Raw genomic sequence first — 6987 nt, forward strand, 5'->3', positions numbered from 1 at the left:
CAGTGTAGCAACATCTCGCAACAATCGTCAAAGACATTTCAAGCCAAATACGTAAACAATCACAGTCCTGTACTCATAATGATGCAAACCATACGAAAAATCGTAACCTACGATACTGAACAAAACAAGAATACACTTAAGGGCAAGTAGTAGTAGTAATAATAATAATAATAATAATAATAATAATAATAATAAAACAAAATATCACTGCGTCTTACGCCCGTTTGAGGACAACACGATACACTCTGTAGCGCATATCTCAATACTTATATAACATTGAATGTGTTATCTTCTCGTGCATTACAAAGTAGCAGTAAGAGTGCATGAACGTGAACTTGGCAACCGCTTGTTTACAGTATTTATTTCGTTCCTGCTTGAGCCATTCTCCTTACTTCGAATAAATTTAGCCCCAAAAAAGTGCCGATATGGAAAGCATTCCTGACATTCTTTTCATTAACAAATTAACCATACTGTTCAGCGAAATAATCACACTTCGTTGGGCGCCTCTTCACAACCTCTTTTGGTGTAGTTAAATCAATTTTGCATGACAAGCACGCTTTAACAAAGGTGACAACATAATGCGCATTTAATATACTCGCACGGATGATAAAATGATTACACGGCACATGTACCGCTACACTCACAAATTATATCTCTGGAAAACAAAAATAAGAGGGGTGGGCAGGGGAGGGCAGAGCTCTTACGTGCACGGCAATGCTTTGACCAATTCGTAAATTTAGGAGCCCGATTAACCCATCCCAACTACTAGTGTCTGTCGTCGGAGCACAGTGGTCACTCTTTTACATAATTTTATGCTATACTAAATGGTAGTTTCGCTCTGCAATATCTTCGCTTGGTTATAGTGCTCCTATAAGTATAAAGCCTAGAAGAACGGGACTTCGCATTCGCACCAGGTTGGGACGCGAGCACGGTGCCTAATAGGATCAAGCTCGAATCAATGTATTTATTTTTATTTTGTTTACTTGAGATACCCGCAAGGCCAAAGGCTTTAGAGAGGGGTTTGGGGGACATGGGGTTGAAACATTATACATACATATATATATATATATATATATATATATATATATATATATATATATATATATATATATATATATATATATATATATATATATATATATATATATATATATATATATATATATATATATATATGTACAATCATCGGCAAAAAAATAGGTTACTGTATGAGAAAAAGCAGGAAGGCACGTCATTAATGTAAATAAGAAAGAGCAAAGGGCCTAGTACCGCTCCTCGGGGAACCCAGATTGAACAGCAGTATGCTCTGAATTAAAGTTATTTGCAAACACGAGCCGGGACCGGCTAGTAAGAAATATTTCTAGCCACAGGAGCACTTTAGAGTCTATGTTAAGCTGGCGCACTTTGTAGATAAGCAGTTCATGGCATACCTTGTAAAATTCTTCTGAAAAATCTAGAAAAATGCAGTCGATTAGTGAAGAACGATCAAAGATGGCATGAAGTTTGTGAGGAAACGATATCAGCCAGCCTTCACAAGAGTATGATTTGCAAAGACCGTGCTGTGATGGTGAAAAAAAATGAATTTGATTCGATAAAGCAAGGTTTGAAAACAAAATGTGGTCAAACATTTTGCAAGGAGTGCTTGTGAAGGAAATGGGCCGGTAATTCAATGGTGATTGCTGGTTACCAGAATTGAAAAGTCGAATCACTTTCCCGATCTTCCATTCAACTGCCAGAGATCCCGTCTCCAATGAGTGCTGAAATAGCTTGGTGAATATAATTGATGAATACACATTTGTGGCTTTCAAAAACTTCGTGGTAATCTCATCGCAACCGGGTGAAGAGAAACTCTTTAATTTGTCAATTACACTTTCAACACTGTTAGAATTAATTATTGTAGGAAACATAATGGTGTATTCGGAGCATGAAAATTCTGGCAGTGAGACATTTGCGCCTTCAGAAAAGTTTGCTAGAAAAATCGGTGTTAAGCACTGATGCACATTTTTCAGGCGAAATAGCATCACCAGATCTATCGATAAGGGTTATTGTGTTAACAGCTTTAGGATTTACAGAGCGCCAGATATTTCGCGCACCGGTTATCAACAGGCACGGTAAAGTATTTTGTTGATAGTTATGCTTCGAGTTTTTAAGGGAGGTCATGTATTCTTCGGAAGCCTGTTTGTACGATTCCCAGCGCATGTCACTAGGGCGTAACTGGGCTAACCTACAAAGCCGCCTTTTTTTTTGTTTGCTAGCTGCTTAAGGTTAACATTAAACCATGGTGCATTGCGAACACTAAGGTCGCTGAAGTGGCTGAAAAATATGTCCATAAATGTCCAGGGCTCACGGGTACTTGCCTCAATGTTAGCATTCTTGCAATCTCTAATAAACTTGTATCTTTTTGATGTTTTAGGCCGTGAAGTGCTCCCCTGAAAAGTAATGAGTAAATGATCACTTAAGACGGGTAAGCATGTAATGTTAGAAATAAAATCAGGTTCAGATGCTGGCAGCAGAAAGTATGTTCCACACGGATGGCGGTATTATACTAGGTTGCCGGACTAGCTCAGTGAGTGAAAATGTATATAAATAAATAAATATATATATATATATATATATATATATATATATATATATATATATATATATATATAAAGGAGAAGAACGGGGGTTAACCGAGGGGCCCGATAATTATTAGTCATATTATGAGAAGCCAACAAACACTGACACCAAGTACAACATAGGCGAAATTGCATGTGCTTAATAAATGAAATGAAGTAATGATAAATTAATGGAAATTAAAGTGGATGAAAAAATAACTGGCCGCTGGTGGGAACCGAACCCACAACCTTCGCATGTCGCGTGCGATGCTCTACCAATTGAGCTACCGCGGCGGCGTTTCCCCATCCACTTTCAAGAACCCACAACCCATACACTTTCAAGAAAGTGGATGGGGAAACGCCGCCGCGGTAGCTCAATTGGTAGAGCATCGCACGTGACATGCGAAGGTTGTGGGTTCGGTTCCCACCTGCGGCAAGTTGTTTTTTCATCCACTTTTATTTCCATGAATTTATCATTACTTTATTTCATTTATTAAGCACATGCAATTTCCCCTATGCTGTACTTGGTGTCAGTGTTTGTTGGCTTCTCATAATATATATATATATATATATATATATATATATATATATATATATATATATATATATATATATATATATATATATATATATATAAACGTATGTAAAAACGAGAAGAGCAACGGTGGTTCACCCAGGGGCCCGATATTTATTCAGCATATCATCAAAAGCCAACAAACAAAGACAACAAGGACTGCACAGGGGAATTTACTTGTCCTTACTAATTGAATTACGCAATTAGAAATTATTGGAAATGCAAGTGGATGAAAAAACAACTTGCCGCAAGTGGGGAACGATCTTACGTCATCGCATTGCGCATGCGATGCTCCACCAATTGAGCTAGAAGCCGTTTTTCCATCCACTTTCTTGGGCATTTATGTGTTACTACTAGAACTAACCTTGAAAGTGTTAGACAGCACCACCTCTCACAAACCTTGGAGGCGGATGTGGAACATTCTTTTCTCCATTTTTTCGTAGAGCATCGCATGCGTAATGCGAAGACGTGGGATCGTTTCCCACTTGCGGTAACTTGTTTTTTTTTTATCCACTTTCACTTCCATTATTATTTGTTTAATTCATTTAGTAAGTGCAAGTAATTTCCCCTATATCGTCCTAGGTGTCTATGTTTGTTGGCTTCTTGTGATATGCTTAATAAAAATCGGGCCCCTCTCTTAACACCCTTTCTTCTCGTTTATTACACAACGAGCGTATCGAATCCGGGAACATGGATGCCTTCAGGTAGCAAGTGTTGGCTTATGACCAGTTGCTTTCACCCAAAAAGATCACGTACTGCTGACGCCTGCGGCAAAAAGGATGTTCCACATCCGCCGCCAAGGTATGTGAGTGGTGGCGCTGGCTAACACTCCCAGGGCGTTAGTTCTAGTAGGAAAACATAAATACCCCAACAATCAAAATATTAACATATTAACATGGCACTCCTTTCAACCTGTCTACCACTTGGACAGCTGTGAGGCATAATAACGAGGAGGCGCTGCTGTCATCTAATAATTGCTTCTTCTTTATGTACTCAGAAGCGATGTAGTTTAGAGATAACAACGTATTACGAGATCTTATGACCTATGTGTGCATCCAAATAACTCTAAAATCGCTAACCCTATAGATTTGGTTATTACACGTTTTTAGTTTATTCCTAAACTATATTTTTGAGGTTGCACAAATTAAAAGAAAAATAACGGTGGCTGCTTATTTCTTCCTAGCGTAACACGCGTTAAGGCTATGTACTGTCCTATATATTGCTAGGACACAACATAAAAATAAGCTCCCTTGCCGCTTTTATCAGAGTGTTTTTTGTAGAAATCAGCTGATTTTCCTTATCCTTTCGAGGAGAAATTACGAAATACACTGCTCTATAGTAAGTCTGTATGCTGCGAATTTCAAAGGAAGAACCGTTTCTTTGGTCACACGTTCAAATTGCGCGGTTTTAGTTCTGATGTTGATTTTGAGCACATAAGATAACCTGTGCACAGATTCAGAAATGTTTGTTTACTCATTCACCTAACCCATTCCCAGGTGTATGCCTGCAGACAGATCGAAGCAATGTTTTTTGTATAATAATACTTCTGTTGGGAAATGCCTTTGAATATTCCGAAAACGTTTCCTTAATCCTATTTTATTTTATTCCTCACTGGACGGAGGCCCTCGATCTTTCCCGCAAGTAGAACTGCCGTACACCTCAAGGAGAAAACTTTTTTTTTGTTTTCTTCAGATCGAGAAAATCGCAGTTTACGGGTTCATGATATTAAAGTGGATATTGGATGAATTCACCAACGATATGAAGCATGACGGAGATGGGCGTTTAAAGCGTAGAACGACGTTATTTTTTTTCCCCACACGCTCCCTGACTACCGCGATTCGTTTTTATATGCGTTATTGGATGGCGTGCACGTCGGAGTTCCGCTTTGTTTGCGTGGAATACAGAATGGTAGGAGAACGCAGGTGCCTCAAGAATTTGCATGCGTTGCGTCTCAATCCGCGCCCTGGTCGAAGAACGTGCGTGTTTGGAAATTCTATGACTGGTTCAGACCGCGGAAAGTTCGCCTATGCGAAACAGACAAAAGAAACAAAAAAAGGAAGATCGAGTATTGGTGATGTTCGGGAAGCCCTCGATGTGCAGCACTAGTCCTAAGAACTCGCCAGTACTAATAGCCAAGATTCAAGTGCATAAATAAGTTTAGGAACCAGCAAATCATGTGTATAGCTCTTAACAACGGAACATCTTTCTTTTTTACAGTCTTCTTGCATATCACCAGATATTTTCTGGTCAATCACTACACAGAATACACCGGTTAATGCTATCACATGCTCTGCTTGAAATTTTGGCATTTATTTCGTTTTCGATTTCACACTCTTCTGTTAAATGACAGCAACGAGACTCACTAAGCCTAATGAGAAAATGAGGTAACGTATGGTTATATTTTGGTGCTCGGTTGTGCGCTCCGCCTATTTACCCAAACTACGTTGAAAAAGGTTATCATGCGTACACTGATTTCAAGAAAGAGGATTAGTGAGAACAAAAGAGGCTAAAATCGTTGGTTTCACGGGCAGCACCGCATGACCTAGATTAAAGAGTTGCCAAATTTGTCTCGAGTCTCGAACTCTTGAGTTTATGCAGCGCAAAATAGAGTAACTTAGAACTCTTGGGCAACACAGCAGTGGAGCTTGACCAATGCATTTCACTTGCCAAATGCTTCATTTCTGATGCTTCGTTATTCCTTTCCTCATGGAAGAAGACGGTGGCGGAAAGGAATGAAATCTGTAGTTCTTTTTATTGTAACGCGCAGGCCGTCATTATCCATTAAATTCTGATGCTTGCTGCGCTAATTTTCTCAAAGTTTTGTTTATAAATGAACAGACTGCCGGAAGGAAATTGTCCGTGTTGAGCTTGTTACCTAAATGGGAGTTTTATCTGACGTCTGCTTTCGTCTTCGTAAACAGAACACGGGTATCCTCCATGCGACAGAGGCCAAGTTCTCTCCGGCAAGGTGCATTTAGCGACTACAAATTCTACTCGTTTCATTTTTTTTTTCTCGATGCGATGGTACGTACGATGCGCAAAAGATATAAGACTTGTCTCAGTGGACAGTGTACTATATAGTGGTGGGAAAATGCCAAGAAAATCGATGTTCGGAAACATCTGCTCTGTTCCCGCAATGGTGAAAGTCGAAACTCGAGCCTCCTTCTCTCGGTCCTTTTTTTTCCCTTACTTTCCCGCAACTACTCTCCGTTTCCGAAACCCTAGGTCTTGACCTTGATCTTGAAGTCGGCCATGGTGGCTTTTTTTTCCAAAGCCTTTAAAAGGGGGGGGGGGATTTTTCTTGCTCAGTGCACTATTATTTCCGTCTGCATAAGCCTGTGCCTCGGATGTTCAGTACCGTAATCACCGTGTAGAAGAACCATACAGCAAAGGACCCTCACCATCGGAAGCAAACCATGCACGCAGAGTTTTTCTTTAATATGTTGGCATTTAAATGAAACTAAGCGCGGATAGCCACTAATACTTTCAACGCAAGCTTGTAATAAGCAGAAATGAGTAAATGAATTATACTTGCCACTCCATGACACATGACATGCGAGGGTGGAAGATCCGTCATGATTACAACGGAGAGAGACGAAAAAATAACCACAGCTGGCGCGAACCAGCTCTCTTACACCATATGCTCAAGACGCAGAGTGCACGTTTCAGAGAAACAGCAAGTGTAGGAAGCTTCGGAGGTCGCTAAAAGTAAACTTCAAAGCCATTGCCCTGATATTCGTGCTGATAATTAAGCGCGTTTCGCTGCAGGCTAATAGACAAGAGGGATAAACTGAAACGTAAAAAGAAATGCACCTC

The 6987-nt window shown here is 39.8% G+C and overlaps 1 non-coding gene across 1 annotated transcript; it reads left to right on the top strand.

Moving 5' to 3' along the window:
- Positions 1–2960: 2960 nt before the first annotated feature.
- Positions 2961–3033, top strand: TRNAS-UGA (transfer RNA serine (anticodon UGA)). Its single transcript has one exon. It is a non-coding gene; the product is annotated as a tRNA-Ser (tRNA).
- The last annotated feature ends 3954 nt before the right edge of the window (positions 3034–6987 follow it).

The sequence above is a fragment of the Dermacentor albipictus genome, chromosome 3 (genome assembly GCF_038994185.2).
Source record: "Dermacentor albipictus isolate Rhodes 1998 colony chromosome 3, USDA_Dalb.pri_finalv2, whole genome shotgun sequence".
In the NCBI taxonomy this organism is placed as follows: domain Eukaryota; kingdom Metazoa; phylum Arthropoda; class Arachnida; order Ixodida; family Ixodidae; genus Dermacentor; species Dermacentor albipictus.